The sequence below is a fragment of the Camellia sinensis genome, chromosome 8 (assembly GCF_055761805.1).
Source record: "Camellia sinensis isolate YWXY chromosome 8, ASM5576180v1, whole genome shotgun sequence".
NCBI classification, from domain to species: Eukaryota; Viridiplantae; Streptophyta; class Magnoliopsida; order Ericales; family Theaceae; genus Camellia; species Camellia sinensis.
Genome location: NC_138968.1, coordinates 7,234,426 through 7,256,801, shown reverse-complemented (window position 1 = coordinate 7,256,801; position 22,376 = coordinate 7,234,426). Strand labels below are relative to the sequence as shown.

The 22,376-nt window shown below is 36.4% G+C and overlaps 2 pseudogenes across 1 annotated transcript; both read left to right on the top strand.

Moving 5' to 3' along the window:
- The first annotated feature begins 1,617 nt into the window (after positions 1–1,617).
- Positions 1,618–5,282, top strand: LOC145797464 (CYP enzymes assisting alcohol dehydrogenase-like; annotated as a pseudogene).
- A 12,739-nt stretch (positions 5,283–18,021) lies between these two features.
- LOC145796801 (CYP enzymes assisting alcohol dehydrogenase-like) lies at positions 18,022–18,981 on the top strand (annotated as a pseudogene). Its single transcript, XR_014337340.1, has 2 exons — positions 18,022–18,429; positions 18,504–18,981. The product of XR_014337340.1 is annotated as a CYP enzymes assisting alcohol dehydrogenase-like (transcript).
- The last annotated feature ends 3,395 nt before the right edge of the window (positions 18,982–22,376 follow it).

The window sequence follows — 22,376 nt, the reverse complement described above, 5'->3', positions numbered from 1 at the left end:
GATATAACTGTCACAATATTTATAAATTATATACTTATTTATTTTTTTACCTATTTGATGGACTATTATTGTCCGCGAGATTCTTGGGGAAATCTTGGTAGCGTATGCAAAATGATAAAATCATGATCCTTCTGTTTTTTTTTTTAAAATCATTTTATCATTTGTTTTTAAAAACTTACAGTACTCGCATGATTTTCTGCTTTGTTTCGTGTCATTTCAATACCTTTTTCCATACCAATAATTTTTTTTAAAATAATTTATATATAAACAATCCTTCAAGTTACCAAAGTACTTCCAATTATTCTGAAGACGTTCCAAGAAAAATAATAACATAAATTTTGTTTTATTTGGGTGAATAGAGCCCCTAGTTTTTGGATAAATATATAGACTTATTTTTAAAATTTGGTTAAAAATCATTTTTTAATCTATTTTGAGTCACATCACCTTTTTACTTTTTTAAACCTTTTTTTTTAATTTAAAAAAATCAAAAAATCAATTTTTAACTTACTTCTCAAAACAAGCCATAATTTACTAAAAATGTGGGCACACACAAACAAATCATGAGAAATAATTTCACAATTAGATCTAAAAGGGTTATTGTAACAACTAAAAAAAAAAAAAAATGTTTAAGACACCTAATTTATTATCTCTAAAAATCATTTCTAATGATGTGTCTAACAAGTGTCAAATTTTAATTTATCAAACATTTCATCATGTGAAATTTAGCTTCAATACCACGTCATTAGGCGTCATTTAGAAGTAATAAATTAGAGGGATATAGTATTGTTAATTAAAATAAGGATAATTAAATGAGTAATGTCGGAAAGAAAAAAAAAGTGTGTCATATACTTTATATAATAGTATAGATAGATATACAAAAAAATATTATGCTTACACAAAATTTATACCCAAAAAAAAAAAAAAAAATCACAAGAATAATGTAACAATATTATTCTTGTAAATAAAAATGAAACAAATGTTTACATTCAACCACATTATTCTACATAAAAAAATAAAATAAAACAAGTCTAAATTTTAGGTTTATATCATTATATATATATATATGCAATACATGCAGAGAACACATAGTTCTCCTCCAGAGCCGAACTCTGAAACCCACAGTGAGGGACAACGAGGACGACCTCCAAGTTTGTCGGTCCTTGACCATTTTCCATTGATGTCGAAAGCCAACTCACAAGAAGTCATAACTTGCAAAGGTAAGCAACCTCCTTCCTTCCTTCGTCTGTATGTCTTTTAACTTGGTTTCTCTCTCAACAACACACATACAAATATCTACCTACTAGCTAAAAGCCTAATTCATAACATTCAGGTTCAAGTCCACCACAATATCTGCGACCTCTCTCTCTCTCTCTCTCTCTCTCTCTCGCACAAACACAGATTTAATGGATTCTAATCCGTGAACATAATCTTGAAGTTCCATCGCCACAACTTCTCTCTGTATCCGACGGATCATATCTAGTATTTTTAGTATTATATATATATATATATATATATATATGTATATATTATCATATAAATATCATGCAATCTACATATTAATACTTTTTTAACATTTTCTTTTGGTATTGTATATATATATATGTGTGTGTGTGTGTGTGTGTGTGTGTGTGTGTGAGTGTGTGTGTGTGTGTGGCAGCGGTGGTGTGTTGGGCAGCGGGAGAGGCAGTGAAGGTGGAAGAGATACACGTGGATCCCCCTAAATCATATGAAGTTAGATTTAAAATGCTATGTGCCAGTCTCTGCCACACCGATATCCTATGCTGCAATGGCTTTCCAGTCGTTAGTACACACTACCACTTCCTTCTAATTAATGCTCTGTAAATTTTCCACACATTTCCCCATTATCTTGGCTGATCATCCCATTTTCCCTTTCCTTTTCCAGCCTTTGTTCCCTCGAGTTCTCGGACATGAGGGTGTTGGGTAAACCCTCTCTCTCTCTCTCTCTAAAGAAATTACAACTATTGACATGTAGTAGTAGTAGTAGTAGTGATGGTGGTATGTGAACTATTAAATTTGAATGCACGCATTATAGTAGAGAGCATTGGGGAAGGAGTGAGAGGTAAAAGGAGATATGGTGGTCCCCACATTCGTAGCGGAGTGTGGAAAATGCAAGAATTGTAGGTCGGGAAAGACAAACTTATGCCTGACCTACCCTCTATCAGCGTCTTTCACTGGACTGTTTCCTGATGGCAGCTCAAGGATGTCCACCAATGGAGGTCAACGACTCTACCACTTCCTGAGCTGCTCCACGTGGTCTGAGTACACTGTCATTAATATCCACTACATTGTCAAGATTGGTCCGAGGATAGCTCTGCCACACGCTAGCTTCATTTCCTGCAGCTTTTCAACTGGATTTGGAGCAGCATGGAAAGAAGCCAAGGTTGAAAAGGGTTCTACTGTCGCTGTTTTGGGTCTTGGCGCTGTTGGACTCGGAGTACGCTACCTACCTCTCAACTATATATATATATATATATCTAAATGAGTCTAATTTGGAAAACTGTGAGCCAGGTGATAGCAGGGGCTCAGACGCAAGGAGCGGGCAGAATAATTGGAGTGGACACAAACAAGAAAAAACGCGAAAAGGGAGTGGCCTTTGGAATGACTGATTTCATAAATCCCAGTGAGCATTCAAAAAAATCTATTTCAGAACTGGTTACAGAGTAGACAGGAGGATTGGGTGTGGACTACTGTTTCGAGTGCACTGGAGTTGGAGCCTTGGTCAATGAGACCATCAAATCCATAAAACCAGTATTATTATATAAAATCCCTACACATATTCATATTCGTAAACACAAACACATACTAATATCTATACATATATAACGCACAAATTATCTCAACAATTTTGAGCTTACTAGTTAATGATAAAAGTTTTCAACTGTTTTCAAGCCTTCCTTTCAATGATTGTTCAGCTTAATTCTTTTTTCTTTTTTTGTTTGATGGTGGTGGTGGCTGTGTACGAGATCAGGGGGTGGGGATAGCAATATTACTTGGGGCAGGAACTCATAAAAGTGCAGAAATCAACTTCATGCCCCTCCTTTCGGGCAGGGCAATGAAGTATTCTGTTTTTGGTGGGATAAAAGTTCAGTCCGATCTCCCTGTAATAGTTGACAAATGCATAAACAAGGTATGTACGTATGTAATACATTCCTGTTTAGTGTTTATGTTAAAACCTATCACCTACTTCACCCACTTAAACCTACTCCACTAAACCTAACCCACTACACCACTACCACCTCCACTTCACCTACTCCTTACCTACTACACACTCACCCTTCCTGTACAATTTCTATTGTTCTTAAACTACGAAATCGATAGTTCCTATTTATAGTTGAGCTCTAGAGACTTAACTTGCAATTATAAAGAGTTGAGGACCTTATATATAAATACATGAAGTACCTAAATTCTAGTACAATTTTGGCTGAAGATGTAATACACACGGCATTTACAGTAGGTGCATGTCCTAACCATTTTTCTATCCCTCCCATGTGTGAAACAATCTCTATTGTAGGTTGGCTAGTTAGTGTAAATTACTATGTCACCTAAACAATATAACCCCTCATTTGTTGACAAAACAATTGTTGGAAATATTTTTTCGATAATAATTAATTTAACAGAATAATAAAACAGAAAATAATTAAATATAGAACTAGAGTTAACTTACATCTTTCTGTAGAATCAAACTTAGAACAAATTTGTGATTGAGGCCAGTGTTTGGACACTATGTCTTTAAGACAGAAATCCGTCCTCTCCTAGGTGCTTGAGAATAACGGACGTCTTGCCTCCAGGATTCAACAATCACCCCAAACAGATGCAGCACCACGTACAGTTTGTACAGCAAACTAGGCTGTGTTATCAATGTTTTAGTATATAGACACAAAATGCAAGATGAAGACTGTATGAAGCAGCGATTGAAGAAGATTGAAAAGGAAACGGAAAAACTATCTTTTGTTTTGGAATGGGGGTTTGATATATATAGGCAGAGAAGTGCCTTTTCTGGAACAGAAGACCGTTGTGAAGAACAGTCACCAGATGGGAGACGCGACTGGTCGGAGAAGGAGAAGAGTTGCAACCGAAAAAATTTAAATTTCAGATTTTGAATTTTCCCGTAGAAAATTATTCGAAATAATTTTGGAGCAAAAAACAAGGACGGGTTTGACCCATACCCACACCCGCGCCTGCCCCGGTCGGACGGCGGCGACGCCGTGCGTGTGTGGTGATGGTTTTGGGTTTGTCCATAACTCCTCCTCCTACAAAACTTGGGTACCCCTTGGGGCCCAACCCAAGGTCTCCAACTTAGAGCTTATATACTCATAAAAACTCTTCAATGTTTCCTATGTGGGACAAGGTTTTAGATACCAACTCATGGGAACCACGCCAAACATTTTTATGTTCATAAGGCTCACTTTGGTATCAATTTCTCATTCACTCGAAAATGATTTTGACCACCCAAGTATCTATTCTTGTTCACCACATGGCAAGGAACATGTTGCCACTCGGACCCACCAAAACCGAGGTGTGGGTCCTACATTAATGATAGCTCAAAACTACCAAAAATTAATGGTGATAAACCATTTTTCTCTAACAACAATACCTACCTTACTCTCCAAACTGCATATGGGATAACTACCTTATATGCTCCTTTGCTCAAGTTATCAACGAGCCTTAGAGTGAAAAATAATAATACTAATAATTAAGCTCAAAATATTTAAAATTTAATTATTGTTCCATTGAGAATTCTCAGCGAAACAAAATACTTGAATAACATTGACACAAGAATTTTATTATTAGTAATGAGATTCTCATTTCTTTCAATATTCCTGTCATTCAAGCATAGCCTAAAATAAAATTTATTGATGATTGGTACAAGCCACAAGGAAAGACCTAACAAAGTGTTGCAAATTTCTACAGGAACTCAAGCTGGATGAGCTTTTGACTCACCAAATTTCACTTGATGAAATAAACAAAGCATTTCACCTAATGAAGCAGCCAGACTGTGTAAAGGTTCTCATCAAGTTTTGAGCTCTCTCCCATAAAATGTTTCACCGTATGTGTATTAATAAGAATATGTTTATTAGGCTTTCTTTTCTTACTTTCTTTCTTTTATTTTTTTCGTTTTGTGTATTGTATTAATAATCAGACTATAACAAGCATGTTTGGGTCGGGTTTTTATTTATTTTTTTATTATTGTTCTTTTTTGTATCATAGAGAAAACATTTCTAGAATGATATATATTATACAATACGGCCTCGTTTGGGAACTTGTTATTTTAGTAACTTTTTAGCTTTTTGGCTAAAATATGAGTTAAAAAAAACTATATGTTTAGGGTGACTTTTTGCCTTTTTACGAAAAGATGTGCAAAAAATAGAGAAAAAAGAGAATTTTTGATTTTTTAGTATAGATTATAAGCTTTTTGAATTTTTTTGTAGCCTTTTGCTAATATGTTAACTTGCAAAACGAGCCCTTAAATAAATAAAAAAAACACTCATTAAAGAACTCATTAAAGTGAAGGTCCACATTATTATTTTTTTTATATATATATATTTATATTTTTTTAAGTGAAGGTCTACATTAAGACACAATATTCTATATTAAATTCTTTTATGAATTTTATATTTGTTTATCATTATTTTTTTTGAAATTATGAAAATAATAATGGGTGCTTATTTGGGGAAGTATTCTTGTGCGTGTATTTGTATTGTAAGAACTAGAAAGTAAAATTGTCCATTTTATTTGTGTAATTGGATAATTGAGATCTGTGCGTAGCTTGAATAAAAAACTAGATGGCTGAGATCCGTGTGTAGGGGTGTAATTTTGGCCCGTGGCCTGCAGGCTGCCCGAAGCCCGCCGGCGGCCTGAGATGGGCCCGGCCCGTCTAGGCCCAAGCCCAGACCAAGGCCTTGGGCCAGGGCCTGGACCATCGTTTTGAAGCCAAGCCAAGCCCGGCTGTTGGGTCCGCTCAAGGCCCGCCCAAAAGCGCAACCCGAGGCCTGGCTTGCCCATCCTACCCGATGCCCAGTGTTATTTTTAATGAAAAATAATAAAATTTTGGTGGAAAAAATAAAAAAAAAATTTGTTTAGGCCTGCCTAAGCCGCCCAAAGCCCAAGCCCAAGCCTAAGCCTAGAGGCCTGGCCCATTGGCCCGCTCAAAGCCCGAATACCCCTGGACATGGACTTGGGCCTAGTTTTCTAGCTCGTGGATTGGGCGGCCCGGTCCGATTTTTTGGCAGAAGTCCGCATGGCCCGACATGGGCCGAGCCTGGCCCGAGCCCGAATGGGCCAAGTCGGGCCAAAATTACATCCTTATCCGTGTTTAGCTTGAATAAAAGTACAAGATACTTTTTCATCATCTTGGTTATTTATACTAAAATTAATACATACCATATGTCGTCAATAATAATAATAATAAATTTTAATGATCAGGTGTTCAGGTCAGTTTATGCGCATCTCGATTAATTTCGAAACCCATGCAAAACACCCCCTCCACGTGGATTGAAAAATCTCAAGCAGAGTCCGCTAGCGTGGCCCTAAGGAGTTGATAACACCTAATGAGAGTTAAATCTGAGATCTGGAGAAAACACACCCTTAAACCTCAAACTGCACCCACTAGGCCAACTCCTTAAGGTTGCCAACAATAATAATAATAAGGGAATGACTTGTTTCCGGTTGAAATTTCAACTGAATCAGACAGTTGAGATCCCGTAAGAATCATTGAACGAAAGATTCTGACCAGTAAAAGTGATTAAACAGAAGATTCTTACCGGTAAATGTTTTTAAAAAAATTCAATTAGGCCATATTTTCATAGACACTTATTGATAAGAAACTTCAGTTTAATGACTCTTACCGATAATTTTTTTTAACTATTTAGATCAGTTAAAAATTTAACTGAAACAAGTCAAATCTTAATAATAATATGTGGATGTCGTGGTTTTGATTTCATCTTCATCGTTTTCTTGTTTATACCTAGGGGCGTAAAAATGGCCTATGGACGGCCTGAAGCCCGCTTGCGACCTGGGGTGGACCTGGCCCGTTTAGGCCCGGCCCTGGCCCGTTTAGGCCCGGGCCCAAGCCTATCTCGAGGCCTTGGACCTAGACTTAGGCCATCGTTTTGAAGCCCAGCTTGGCCCATTTGGCCCAAGCCATGGCTCGGCTCATTGGCCTGCTCAAGACTAATTCAGAAGCCCGGCCCGCCCAAGGCCTAGTGTTATTTTTAAGAGAAAAAAATAAAATTTTGGTGGAAAAAATAAAAAAAAATTTTAAAATTTGTTGAGGCCCAGGCCCAGCAACCCGTCCAAAGCCCGAATACCCCTGGGCTTGGGCCTAATTTTCTAGCCCATGGGCTAGCCCGATTTTTGGTAGGAGCCTGCAAGACCCGACACGGACAGGACTGGGCCGGGCTGGGCCAAAATTACACCCCTCCTAGTCTACTCCCACCTTAATGGACATTATATACAAGGAATCTTCTATGATTCACACCTTTTCTTAGGAATTTATCATACATAAGTTATGATAATTTGTGATGTTAATATCATAAGTATCATAACTAAATTAAACACAAAATAGAGATTATAATCAAATATCATTTGAGGCATAATAAAAAAAAAAGTTGCAATTATATAACTAAAAGAATAATCATAATAAGTTATAATTAATACTATAATAAATTATTACCAAGTCATAACAAACAGTTAACTGACTATAACCAACGAACATAAAAGTCATAACAACAAATATGATACACTTTTTTTTTTTTTTAAGTGTGTATTATAAAATTTTGCTATATATATAGGGTAAATTACACTGACACTCCCTGAGGTTTCTATTTAATACCGATCCCCTTCACGTTTAAAAAATTACATTCTTTTCCCTGAGGTTTATAATCTCATTACAAATTACCTCCTAAATTGCTGATATCATACTCTAAAATTTTCTAAGTGATCATTTTGCTCTTTTTCCTACCATTTCTTCTTCTTATCATCATGACTACATTCTATAACTTTTCATCATTAAATTCTACCTAAACATATTCTTATTGAGTGATGATATACAAACATAAATTTTATATAAAATTTTCAAATACAATGATATAACTTAATGGTGACCTTTCACTTTAAAACAAAATATCCATAAACATAATTTATATTTATACTATCACAACATTTTTATGATATTTTTTGTATAAATTTTTATATATGAATAGAATTTTTCATTTTTATTTCCACCATCATTTTTCTTTCTCGTGTATTCACCCATATTTATTACAATATTACCAAACACCGTCATTCACGTTTATTACAGTACTACTGATTTTTTGTATTTTTGTATTTTTATATTTTTTTTTTGTATTTTGTAAATTTAAAAAAATTACAAAATATTATGCTTCTTAAGTATACTTAGATCAGGTGTATCTAAAAAATAAAAATAAAAAAATTGCTTAAAATATTAAAAAAATGAAAAATTAAAAAAAAAAAAATTTTTGTGTGAGTTAAACCAAACAAAATAATTATTATTTCTCTTGAAATGACATAAATAAAATAGCAGTGTTATTTTATTATTTTATATATATAAAGGTTAAGAGTTAAATATGTCATTTTAATCTGACAAGTGAGTAAGTGTAATTTTTTAAATGTGAGAAAAAAATTTATATTAAATAGACCTCAGGGGATATTAGTGTAATTTACCTATATATATATATATATATATGTTATACACACATGTTAGGTGCACATTGTACATCATGTACCTAGTACAATATAGTGATTGTGGGCTACCATTTCCCTACTCTACTAATTAATTACAAGTTGCCCCTAGCTATTCCCAAGTTATTGTGTCAATTTTACTCGTGTACAAAGGGAATTTGTCTAACTTATTGATGGGTAATTATTTAGTTGTTCAAAATAATTGTGATTGTTTACATACGCCATGTTTGGTTTATATTTGTGAAATAATTTTGAAAAATAATTTTTTAGAAAGAGTTTATAAAATTAAAATTTTGTTTGATTGTATGTTTTGAAAATAATTTTAGAATTTGGGAGGACTTATTTTTTATTTTATTTTTTTGTAGTTTAATAAATGAAAAATACTTCATATCACTAATTCAATACCACTAATGACATGGCATCATGTGAACCCCACTATTGATATAATAGTTTGGCCTTTGTTTTTTTGTTTTTTTTCTTGCACTTGCCAGCTCATTAGTAGTGCTTTTAGAGCTACTGATTTAGTGCTCTAAATCAAAACTGTTAATAAATAGGTGTAAAAGAAAAAGTAATTGATTGATGAGTAAGATGTGAGAGAAGAAGAAAGGAGAGGGAAAAAATAATTGATTGATATGTGTAGTAGAGAGAAAAGTGATTGAAAATTTTTTTTAAAAAAAATTTCAACCAAACAAATTTTAAAAAAAAAATTCTGAAAAATTGTCTCTCAAAGACAAACCAAACAAGATAGTGTTTCAAATTAATGACGCAATGAAAAATTTTACCGACTAAATAAATTGGCTCATCTTTGTTAATAGTTGAAAAACAAAATTATTTTTGTTTGGTTCACTAGTATAGAGTAGAATGTAATGATTATTTGATCAAAATATTCATTATCATGTTTGTTTGACTACAAAAAAAATAAATTAGAAATGGAATCATTATTCACCATTGTAAGGTAATGATCATTTCATAGAGCAGTTTAAGAAATGATCATTTTGTTCCATTTTATCTCATTCCAATGAACAAAATTAAACATTAGTTTGTATTGCAATTTTTCATTGTTAAGATTGTCATATAGACAATGTTATATGATACTTGAAAATATCTAATAATTTTATCATATAGAGTTATATAAATACAATAGTATAAAGATTTTTTCATACCAAAAGGTATTTATCATTCATGGTAAGGGTGGGGGTCATATCCTATTGGGTCGTCTTCGTGCCATGTCATCTCGGGTTCGTGTCAGAATGACTTCAACACTAACCCAATTCATTTATTATTTCGTGCTATCGTACCGTATCATTTTTGGTCCATGCCCGGTTCGTATCGTGTAAATGTGCCATGTCAAAAAATTTCACTATTAATGAAAAATATCAAATGTATTAAAAAAAATTAAATTTTTTTTCATAAGTTAAATTTAATGAAACTAATCTCTATTAAATGAAATTATTTATAAAAATATTTGATTTCAACTTAATTTTATTTTCTTAATTTATAAAAATTATATTTTATTGTTATATTTTTTTACTAGATTTACTCAAATAATAGACAAAAAATACATTAAGTTCAATTAAAAGCAAAAAAAAAACATAAATTAAATTTAAAATCATATTTTACATATTTTTAATAAACTGGATATAATTATGTAAGAGATTAAAAAATGTCATGATACTCTTTAGTAAAAATAATATTAAATTATGTAACTAAGTTTTCATTATAGAGTTATCTATGTCAATTTCGTGTTATATAGATTTGACACTAATCCGACATTTTAATATTCGGATCGTGTCATATATGTATTCTTGTCAAGAAATGATGAATTATAATCCACTAACTTCGTGTACCGTTCGAGTCGTATTATCATGTCGTGTTACAAATTCTATCCTTAATTCATGGTGAGATTCATTAAACTAATACAATTAAATTAATTATTACATTTCTTGTATGTCTAGTTGATATAACTGTCACAATATTTATAAATTATATACTTATTTATTTTTTTACCTATTAGATGGACTATTATTGTCCGCGAGATTCTTGGGGAAATCATGGTAGCGTATGCAAAATGATAAAATCATGATCCTTCTGTGTTTTTTTTTTTTTTTTTTTTTTAAATCATTTTATCATTTGTTTTTAAAAACTTACAGTACTCGCATGATTTTCTGATTTGTTTCGTGTCATTTCAATACCTTTTTCCATACCAATAATTTTTTTTTAAAATAATTTATATATAAACAATCCTTCAAGTTACCAAAGTACTTCCAATTATTCTGAAGACGTTCCAAGAAAAATAATAACATAAATTTTGTTTTATTTGGGTGAATAGAGCCCCTAGTTTTTGGATAAATATATAGACTTATTTTTAAAATTTGGTTAAAAATTATTTTTTAATCTACTTTGAGTCATATCACCTTTTTACTTTTTTAAACATTTTTTTTAATTTAAAAAAGTCAAAAAATCAACTTTTAACTTACTTCTCAAAACAAGCCATAATTTACTAAAAGTGTGGGCACACACAAACAAATCATGAGAAATAATTTCACAATTAGATCTAAAAGGGTTATTGTAACAATTAAAATAAAAAAAATGTTTTAAGACACCTAATTTATTATTTCTAAAAATCATTTCTAATGACGTGTCTAACAAGTGTCAAATTTTAATTTATCAAACATTTCATCATGTGAAATTTAGCTTCAATATCACGTCATTAGGGGTCATTTAGAAGTAATAAATTAGAGGGGACATAGTATTGTTAATTAAAATAAGGATAATTAAATGAGTAATGTCGGAAAGAAAAAAAAAGTGTGTCATATACTTTATATAATAGTATAGATAGATATAAAAAAAATATTATGCTTACACAAAATTTATACCCAAAAAAAAAAAAAAATCACAAGAATAATGTAACAATATTATTCTTGTAAATAAAAATGAAACAAATGTTTACATTCAACCACATTATTCTACATAAAAAAATAAAATAAAACAAGTCTAAATTTTATGTTTATATCATTATATATATATGCAATACATGCAGAGAACACATAGTTCTCCTCCAGAGCCGAACTCTGAAACCCACAGTGAGGGACAACGACGACGACCTCCAAGTTTGTCGGTCCATGACCATTTTCCATTGATGTCGAAAGCCAACTCACAAGAAGTCATAACTTGCAAAGGTAAGCAACCTCCTTCCTTCCTTCGTCTGTATGTCTTTTAACTTGGTTTCTCTCTCAACAACACACATACAAATATCTACCTACTAGCTAAAAGCCTAATTCATAACATTCAGGTTCAAGTCCACCACAATATCTGCGACCTCTCTCTCTCTCTCTCTCTCTCTCTCTCTCGCACAAACACAGATTTAATGGATTCTAATCCGTGAACATAATCTTGAAGTTCCATCGCCACAACTTCTCTCTGTATCCGACGGATCATATCTAGTATTTTTAGTATTATATATATATATATATATATATATATATATGCATATATTATCATATAAATATCATGCAATCTACATATTAATACTTTTTTAACATTTTCTTTTGGTATTGTATATATATATGTGTGTGTGTGTGTGTGTGTGTGTGTGGCAGCGGTGGTGTGTTGGGCAGCGGGAGAGGCAGTGAAGGTGGAAGAGATACACGTGGATCCCCCTAAATCATATGAAGTTAGATTTAAAATGCTATGTGCCAGTCTCTGCCACACCGATATCCTATGCTGCAATGGCTTTCCAGTCGTTAGTACACACTACCACTTCCTTCTAATTAATGCTCTGTAAATTTTCCACACACATTTCCCCATTATCTCGGCTGATCATCCCATTTTCCCTTTCCTTTTCCAGCCTTTGTTCCCTCCAGTTCTTGGACACGAGGGTGTTGGGTAAACCTGTTGGCATATTATAATCACCGAAAGGCACTTGGCATATTATATTAGCCGAAAGTCACTAGGGTCTGTAATCATTTTTATGCACTCAGGGATCATCTTGTAATTGTCTTCCTTGTAAACCCTAATCTTCATTTATAAATAAGGGGTGATATCTCATCATACCCTAAGCTGGTTACTCAAGCTTCATGGTATCAGAGCAGAACCTATAGGGTTTCGGCTCACCCTCGTTGGTAGACCTTTTCACCAACAACACTCTAGGGTTCGAAGCTTACCTGGGTGGATCATTACTCAGCCGTCTTCCTCGGTCGATTTCCTCACCTCGTCGATCTCCTCGCCTTCCTCTGTCGATCGTCACTCAGCCATCAGCTCCTCAGCTCGGCGATCTCCTCCAGCCATTTCGTCGCTCGTCTTCTTCGTCACTCGTCTTCCTCAGCCTCTGTTCTCGCTGTGGTATATATAAATATGTATATATATATACATATATATCCTGATATATATATAAATATAGCCTGATATACATATATTTATATATAAAGACATGTATACATAAATAAATCAATTTAAAAAAAAAAAAAAAATAATAATAATAATAATAATAATAATAATAATAATTAATTAAAAAAAAAATCGATTCTTAATTTTGTTATGTCTTTATAGTGGTCATTGTGCCTGTTATCTCACTACCACCTTCCGGGTTTGTGATTTCCACTAGTTTGTTGCGGGTTTGGTAGTATTGTATCCATGACAGATTCCACTAGTGTGTCCCCTTCGTCTCAAACACCAAAAAGTGAGAGTCTCATTCTACCTACTACCATGACTGAGAACCCCAACCCTAGTCTGAAAATCACCACCTCTCTATTTAATGGTCAGAACTACCTAGCATGGTCTCAAAGTTTGACTTTGTTTTTGAAAAGCAGAGGGAAGATGGGGTATGTTGATGGCAGGATACAGGCACCTAGTACCACTGACTCAAGTTATGACCAATGGGAGATTACCAAACTCTTTGATTATGAGTTGGCTTATCCATTCGATGGTTCCAGAACTTGGTGAGGGCTACTTGTCTATGGAGACTGCCCAGGACATTTGGGAGGCTGTGGCTGTTACCTATTCCCGCAAAGGAAATTTTTCACAGGCATTTGAGTTGCGTCGCTCTATTAAGAGCACACTTCAGGGGGAGCAGACTGTTCTTCAGTACTTCACTTTCCTCACCAACGGCTGGAAACGCCTTGACCACCTGGAAGACTATAAGCCCGTTTGCCCTACTGATTCTGTCGGATACAAGAAGTTCATCGCACGGGAACGGGTCTTTAAATTTTTGGCCGGCCTAAATATGGAGTATGATCCAGTTAGGGGTCGAGTTCTGAGTATGGACACTCTTCCTTCACTGCAGGAGGCATTTGCCTATGTACAAAATGAGGAGAGTCGTCGGTCTGCTATGATGTCCCCTGTCTCTACTGACCGTTCCGCATTACTGTCTACTCCTCGAGATGGCCTCAGCCTGCCTCCTCCGTCTGCTGCTAAGGAGTCTGTATTCTGTGATTATTGCAAGAAGCCGCGGCATACTCGTGAGACATGTTGGAAGCTTCATGGGACTCCATCTGGGGGTCGAGGTGATCGGTCTGGTTCTCGAGGAGGTCGGTCAGGCCACTCTCGAGGACGTGGTTCCTATTCCCGGGCTCATCAGTCTAGTGCCATTGATACCCTTGATTCTAATTCCACTTCTGTTACCCAAGCTTCTGATACTGAGCTGGAGGATGCTTTGCGCCAATTGTTGGACCGCCGATCCTCTACTGCTCTCAGTACCGCTTCCTCGTCCTTTGCCCGCTCAGGTAACTTAGCATTTTCTCCTTGTGCTTTCCTGTGTCATACATCTTTGCCTTGGATTATTGATTCTGGTGCCTCAGATCATATGTCTGGCTCCTCTGATCTTTTCTCTGCCTATAAGCCCTCTTCAGGTCAGGACAAAGTTAGGATTGCCGATGGAACTGTTTCTTCCATTTCTGGAAAAGGTTTAGTCCAAGTCACTCCTACCATGCATCTATCTTCTGTTCTCCATGTTCCCAAGTTTTCTGTTAATCTGTTATCCTTAAGTCGTCTTACCCAGGATTTGAATTGTTGTGTGACGTTTTTTCCTGATCATTGTCTTTTTCAGGACCTTGTCACGGGGAGGACGATTGACAGTGGTAGTGCAGAAAATGGTCTCTACTTCCTAGATCAACCGGACAAACTTGCTCATTCTTCCACCACGTCTTCTACTACCCCCGCTGATGTATGGCTGTGGCATCGGCGTCTTGGGCATCCCTCATTTCATTTACTTAAGCATTTATTTCCTTCTAGTTTCGCAAATCATCATGTGTCTGACTTTCTTTGTGAGTCTTGTCAACTTGGAAAACAACATCGAGCTTCTTTTGCTCCCAGTTTGAATAAAAGCTTAGTTCCTTTTTCATTAATACATTCTGATGTTTGGGGTCCCTCTCGTGTTCTGTCTGTGAAAGGTCATCGCTGGTTTGTTACATTTATTGATGATTTTTCTCGTGCTACTTGGGTGTATCTCATGAAAGATAAGAGTGAAGTTTTCTCTGTGTTTCGCACTTTTCATAAGATGATTTGTACTCAGTTTGGGGCCACTATCAAAATATTTCGTTCTGATAATGGCGGAGAATACATAGATTCTGGGTTAGGACAATATTTCTCTACTCATGGCATTATCCATCAGACCTCTTGCACCAATACACCTCAACAAAATGGGGTGGCCGAACGCAAGAATCGGCATCTTCTTGACATGGCTCGGTGCATGTGTTTTTTTATGAACGTGTCTCGATCCTATTGGGGCGACGCCGTTCTCACCGCTGCCCATCTTATTAATCGTCTCCCTACCCAGGTCTTGGACAAACAGGCTCCGCTTCACGTCCTCCTCGGTTCTCAGTCCTTGTTTTCTATTCCTCCCAAAATATTTGGTTGTGTCTGTTTTGTCCATAATCACTCTCCCTCTCGTGGTAAGTTGGACCCTCGCTCCCTCAAGTGTGTTTTCCTTGGTTATTCTCCTACTCAAAAGGGGTATAAATGTTACCACCCTTCTTCTCGTAAGTGGTTTGTGTCCATGGATGTCACTTTCTTTGAGTCCCAGTCCTATTTCTTGTCCTCTCCGGTGTCACCGTCCTCATTTCCGGGGGAGCCTTGGTGTGAAGTGAGTCCTGTGCCTCCTATGGTAGAAGTGAGTCCTGTGCCTCCTATGATAGAACCAGTTGTTCTTGCACCCCCTTCTTCTACTGGAACTATAGAACCCACTGTCACCAAGAATAAGGATGGACATGTTTATGTCCGGGACATCGACAGAAAACAAGTTAACTGGATACACGGGACCGTTTCTGCTACTCCACTGCCATCTCCTGCTTCTGATGAGAGTCCAGGTAACTTTGAATCTCGTGAGTCCATTGATCTTGATGTTCCTATTGCCAAAAGAAAGGGTGTGAGATCTTGTACTCAACATCCTATCTCACAGTTTGTATCATACTCTCATTTGTCATCCTCATATAGAGCGTTTGTGTCCAATATTTCCTCTGTTAGCATTCCTAACCATTTTCAAGATGCTCTTGCTATCTCTGAGTGGAAACTAGCCATGATTGAGGAAATGAAAGCACTTAGGAAGAATGGCACTTGGGAATTGACTGAGTTACCTACGGGCAAACGACCTGTGGGCTGTAAATGGGTATATACTGTGAAACACAAAGCAGATGGGTCTATTGAGCGTTACAAGGCAAGACTTGTGGCAAAAGGGTTTACTCAGACATATGGCATTGATTATCAGGAGACCTTCGCACCCGTGGCTAAAATGAATTCAGTCAGAGTACTTCTTTCTCTAGCAGCTAATCTAGATTGGCCACTTTATCAGTTTGATGTCAAGAATGCTTTTCTCCATGGTGACCTCGAAGAAGAAGTATATATGGACATTCCTCCGGGTTTTGAGGATCATCAAACAGAAGGGAAAGTATGCAAACTTCGAAAGTCATTATATGGTCTCAAACAGTCTCCAAGGGCTTGGTTTGAGAGATTCACTCAGGCTATGTTTAAATATGGCTTCAAACAAAGTCAGACAGATCACACATTATTTGTGAAACATTCCTCATGCGGTAAGACTACAGCACTTATTGTTTATGTAGATGACATAGTTCTTACAGGCAATGATAGTGGGGAAATCTCTCTATTGAAGAAACATTTAGCCAAAGAGTTTGAAATCAAAGACTTGGGAAGCTTGAAGTATTTTCTGGGAATTGAAGTTGCTCGCTCTAAGGATGAGATATTTATCTCACAGAGAAAATATGTGCTTGACCTGTTGAAGGAAACTGGGATGCTTGGCTGCAAGGCATGTGCCACCCCACTGGAACCCAATCAGAAATTGGGGGATGATGAAGGAGGAGAAGTTGTGGATAGGGGGAGCTATCAACGTTTAGTGGGTAAGCTCATTTACCTATCTCACTCCCGTCCTGATATTGCTGTTGCTGTCAGTGTAGTTAGTCAGTTTATGCATGCTCCTCATCAGATTCACTTTGAGGCTGTCATGAGAATCTTGAGGTATTTGAAGTCTGCTCCTGGTAAGGGTCTGTATTTTTCAAAGTATGATCATCTTCATGTAGAAGCCTATACAGATGCTGACTGGGCTGGATCAGTCACTGATAGGAGATCAACTTCAGGGTATTGCACATTTGTCGGCGGTAACCTAGTTACTTGGAGGAGTAAGAAACAGAATGTGGTTGCCAGGTCAAGTGCAGAAGCTGAGTTTAGAGCTATGGCATAAGGTGTGTGTGAACTTTTATGGATCAAATTATTGTTGAGTGATCTAGGTATTGCTCAGACGGACTCCATGCGGTTATACTGTGATAATAAGGCCGCCATCAACATTGCTCACAATCCAGTTCAACATGACAGGACAAAACATGTTGAGATTGATCGCCACTTCATTAAGGAGAAACTCACTAGTGGTACCATTTGTACTCCTTTTGTTCAGTCTGGTGAACAACTTGCTGACATTCTCACCAAGGGAATTGGGAATAAACCGTTTCATGACATATTAGGCAAGCTGGGCATGAGAGATATCTTCGCACCAGCTTGAGGGGGAGTGTTGGCATATTATAATCACCGAAAGGCACTTAGCATATTATATTAGCTGAAAGTTACTAGGGTCTGTAATCATTTTTATGCACTCAGGGATCATCTTGTAATTGTCTTCCTTGTAAACCCTAATCTTCATTTATAAATAAGGGGTGATATCTCATCATACCCTAAGCTGGTTACTCAAGCTTCAAAACCCTCTCTCTCTCTCTCTCTCTCTCTAAAGAAATTACAACTATTGACATGTAGTAGTAGTAGTAGTGATGGTGGTATGTGAACTATTAAATTTGAATGCACGCATTATAGTAGAGAGCATTGGGGAAGGAGTGAGAGGTAAAAGGAGATATGGTGGTCCCCACATTCGTAGCGGAGTGTGGAAAATGCAAGAATTGTAGGTCGGGAAAGACAAACTTATGCCTGACCTACCCTCTATCAGCGTCTTTCACTGGACTGTTTCCTGATGGCAGCTCAAGGATGTCCACCAATGGAGGTCAACGACTCTACCACTTCCTGAGCTGCTCCACATGGTCTGAGTACACTGTCATTAATATCCACTACATTGTCAAGATTGGTCCGAGGATAGCTCTGCCACACGCTAGCTTCATTTCCTGCGGCTTTTCAACTGGATTTGGAGCAGCATGGAAAGAAGCCAAGGTTGAAAAGGGTTCTACTGTCGCTGTTTTGGGTCTTGGCGCTGTTGGACTTGGAGTGCGCTACCTACCTCTCAACTATATATATATATATATATCTAAATGAGTCTAATTTGGAAAACTGTGAGCCAGGTGATAGCAGGGGCTCAGACGCAAGGAGCGGGCAGAATAATTGGAGTGGACACAAACAAGAAAAAATGCGAAAAGGGAGTGGCCTTTGGAATGACTGATTTCATAAATCCCAGTGAGCATTCAAAAAAATCTATTTCAGAACTGGTTACAGAGTAGACAGGAGGATTGGGTGTGGACTACTGTTTCGAGTGCACTGGAGTTGGAGCCTTGGTCAATGAGACCATCAAATCCATAAAACCAGTATTATTATATAAAATCCCTACACATTCATATTCGTAAACACAAACACATACTAATATCTATACATATATAACGCACAAATTATCTCAACAATTTTGAGCTTACTAGTTAATGATAAAAGTTTTCAACTGTTGTCAAGCCTTCCTTTCAATGATTGTTCAGCTTAATTCTTTTTTCTTTTTTTGTTTGATGGTGGTGGTGGCTGTGTACGAGATCAGGGGGTGGGGATAGCAATATTACTTGGGGCAGGAACTCATAAAAGTGCAGAAATCAACTTCATGCCCCTCCTTTCGGGCAGGGCAATGAAGTATTCTGTTTTTGGTGGGATAAAAGTTCAGTCTGATCTCCCTGTAATAGTTGACAAATGCATAAACAAGGTATGTACGTATGTAATACATTCCTGTTTAGTGTTTATTACCAGTGTTGTGTCACTTACATATTGAACAAGTCTTCAATTTGCCAAGTAACTCAAATTACTATAATTCACTGGTTGATCCAGATATACAGGTTTGTTGAATCTAACTGAATGCTAACTTTATCAGTTAATGAAAAAAATTAACACTTTGTTTAGATACACAAGAGGACGAGTAAAGGAAAATATAGTAGAATATGAGGGGAAGGAACAGAAGGAGAAGGGAAGAGAGTGAAGATGTCACTCTTCTTGTTTGGTTAGACAACAACTAACCATGGAAAAGAAAGAGTGATCTTCACTTCCTCTTGATTATTAGAGAAAAAAGGTGCTCACATTGTGAGTCCACTTTCCTCTCACAACCCATATTCCCTTCTTGAAAACAATCCAAACATGCCAGGGTTCAAATTCTATAGCTATCAAAAATAATTTTTCAATGACCTATTGAGAAGAGAAAAAAAAAAACTGAATGTTTTTTCGTTTTGTTTTTTCCTTGCAGGAAATCGATAATATGGATGAGCTCTTGACTCATGAAGTTCAACTGGAAGATATAAGCAGCGTATTTGAGGTGTTGAAGAAACCAGACGGTGTTAAAGTTCTGATCAACTTTTAATTAATCTCAGCCAAGCTTGACCACTATATATGTATGTAGTCATCAGCACCTTTGGATTGACTACTTTTATGCAGCAGCTGCATAAATTCGAATATGCTAAAGATTCCATATTAAATATATACTATATTGTTTTTTTTCCGCATCATTTATTACAAGTTTTCAAAATAATGGAATTTCAGCATCATGTGATCACTCAATTTTATTGTTCTTTCAACATGCAAAATTTCTAATATTTTCAAAGCACAAGCAATTCAATCTATCCTGTATCCAAAGCTCCAGTTCAACTTTAGTTTTTTCGTCAAGATAAAATAAAATATAATCACTTTAACTTTGCCCAGGTATTTCAATTGCATATTCATTAGATAGACTCACTCGTAGGTCTGTCATCAGGTACTCTCTCATACACAGATTCACTTGTAGGTTTTGTTGTCTTTATCGTTCTCAAAAAAGAGCTAAACAGCAATTTACCAAACAAAAAGCTTTGCTTCCCTCAAAAAGAAATCAGATTTAGTGAAAAACCATCCAAACTTTTTCAGAAGTACATAAAAAAGATAGCGCTGGTGAACAAATTGAAAGGAGAGACGATGATGACCATGACCATGATCATGATGATGGATGGAGGATAAAGATACGGACAATAACTCCCACCACATGACCATCTCGTAGGGAATAGGGATGCAGATACTTCCAAGTTCCAAAAGCGATCACAGAATCACACCATGACACCACCTTTAACGTGGGATTCTTTTCAAATGTCTGAATTTATGATCGCATGTGCATTTTAGAATCACTGGATTCCAAGAAGAAAAAAATCAAAATTTCCAATGCCCATGTTTGCTTGCCTATCAAATCTTGGAGAGAGAACATATTGGCATAAAAGCACTTGGAAGAGTACAAACCAAAACATGTGTCAAATGAAAAGCCAAATAATTCCAATTCAAGACAGGAATGGAGAGTAGAGTTGAGCCCAAGGATAATAATTGGAGTGTTGAGAAAAAAGAAAGGCAAAGATGTAGAGCAGGCTAGCTCTATTGAAGAGAGGAGTGTGATTTTCATCCACAACTTAGTTTAAGGTACTATTCTTGTGTGTGCCAAAGGAAGAAAATGTTTTAAAAGATGATTCAAATAGCAAGATAAGAACAACTTGTCTTCCCAAGAAAACCAAGTGGGAAAGGGGGTGTGTCCTCTTTTCCAAAGGAGCCAAATGAGGTGTGTCCTCTTTTCCAAAGGAGCCAAATGAGGTGTGTCCTTTCAAATAAGAATGTGGCCATAGGGCAGTTGGGGAGCACGCCCTCCACTAGAAATTAAAACCAAAACAAGCTCAAGCCGCAACCACAAACTTCCTAGGACAAGGTGATGTGTAGTTTTCCTCTAGTCTAGTGTTGTTTGAGTGGTGGTATTATCTTTGGTTTTGTTGCCTTTAGTGTTTCCTCCTCTTGGTGTGTGAGGATTTTTGTTCTCCTTTGGCCACCCTTAGTTGCACAAAACGGGAGTGAGAGCGAGAGCGAGGAAGCATGAGCCAATAAAAGTTTCTTAGGTTGGGAGCGCCTCGGGGAGCAGGAATATATATATATATATATTTTAATACATATTAGAAGTTTTTTTATAAATATTTTTATTTTAATACACATTAATTATTTTATTTATTTATTATATTTTTTAAATAATGTACTATTGTTTATTTTTTTTAATTTTATTTTACGTATGTGTTCGTGTTTTTTTTATTAATACGTATAATATATACTCATATATATATAATATATATATGTTTGATCTTATATTAACTTATATATATATATATATATATTACTTATATTATATAGATCGTGATAAGGCCAGAGAGAGAGAGAGAGAGAGAGAGAGAGAGAGAGAGAGAGAGAGAGAGAGAGAGAGAGAGAGAGAGAGAGAGAGAGAGAGAGAAGGCAAAGACGAAGGCAATCGCAAGCAGATCGAAGGCGAGAGCGAAGGTCAACGTCAATGTCGAAGGCAAAGGCGAAGGCGAAGGCGAAGGCGAAGGTGAAGGTGAAGGCGAAGGCAAAGGCGAAGGCTAAGGCTAAGGCTAAGGCTAGGGCTAGGGCTAGGGCTAGAGCAAAGGTCGACATCGAAGGCTAGGGCTAGGGCTAGAACGAAGGTCGAAGTCGATGGCGAGACCAAGTTTCTCTCTCTCTTGGACTGAATCACGTTTTCTCGCTCCACAGAAACGCGATTCTTACACGTTTCTTTCTAGGAAACGCGGAATCGCGATTCATACTCAAAATCGCCACCTGGCTGCACGATTCCTGCAACTAACGGCCTATCCTCTTGGGATTGTGGGTGCCTTTCTTTTTAGGCTTGGTCAATTTTAGTGTTGCCTCTTTGTGAGGTTGTGGCCTTTTGGCCATGTCCTTGTATGTCCTTTTCGGACTTAAGTCCTGAGTTTTGTTGTATATCGTCTCTCTTTTTTGGTAATAAAATGCTTACTCACCACAAAAAAAAAAAAAAAAAAAAAGAACCTTCAATTAGCAATCAATGCCACATAGACTTTTAGCTGTACAGACAAATTTCTGGGATAAATAGAGAACTGTGGAGCCAGGGGAGCACAAAAGGTTGTGGTGTCAAGAATGTTGTGGGC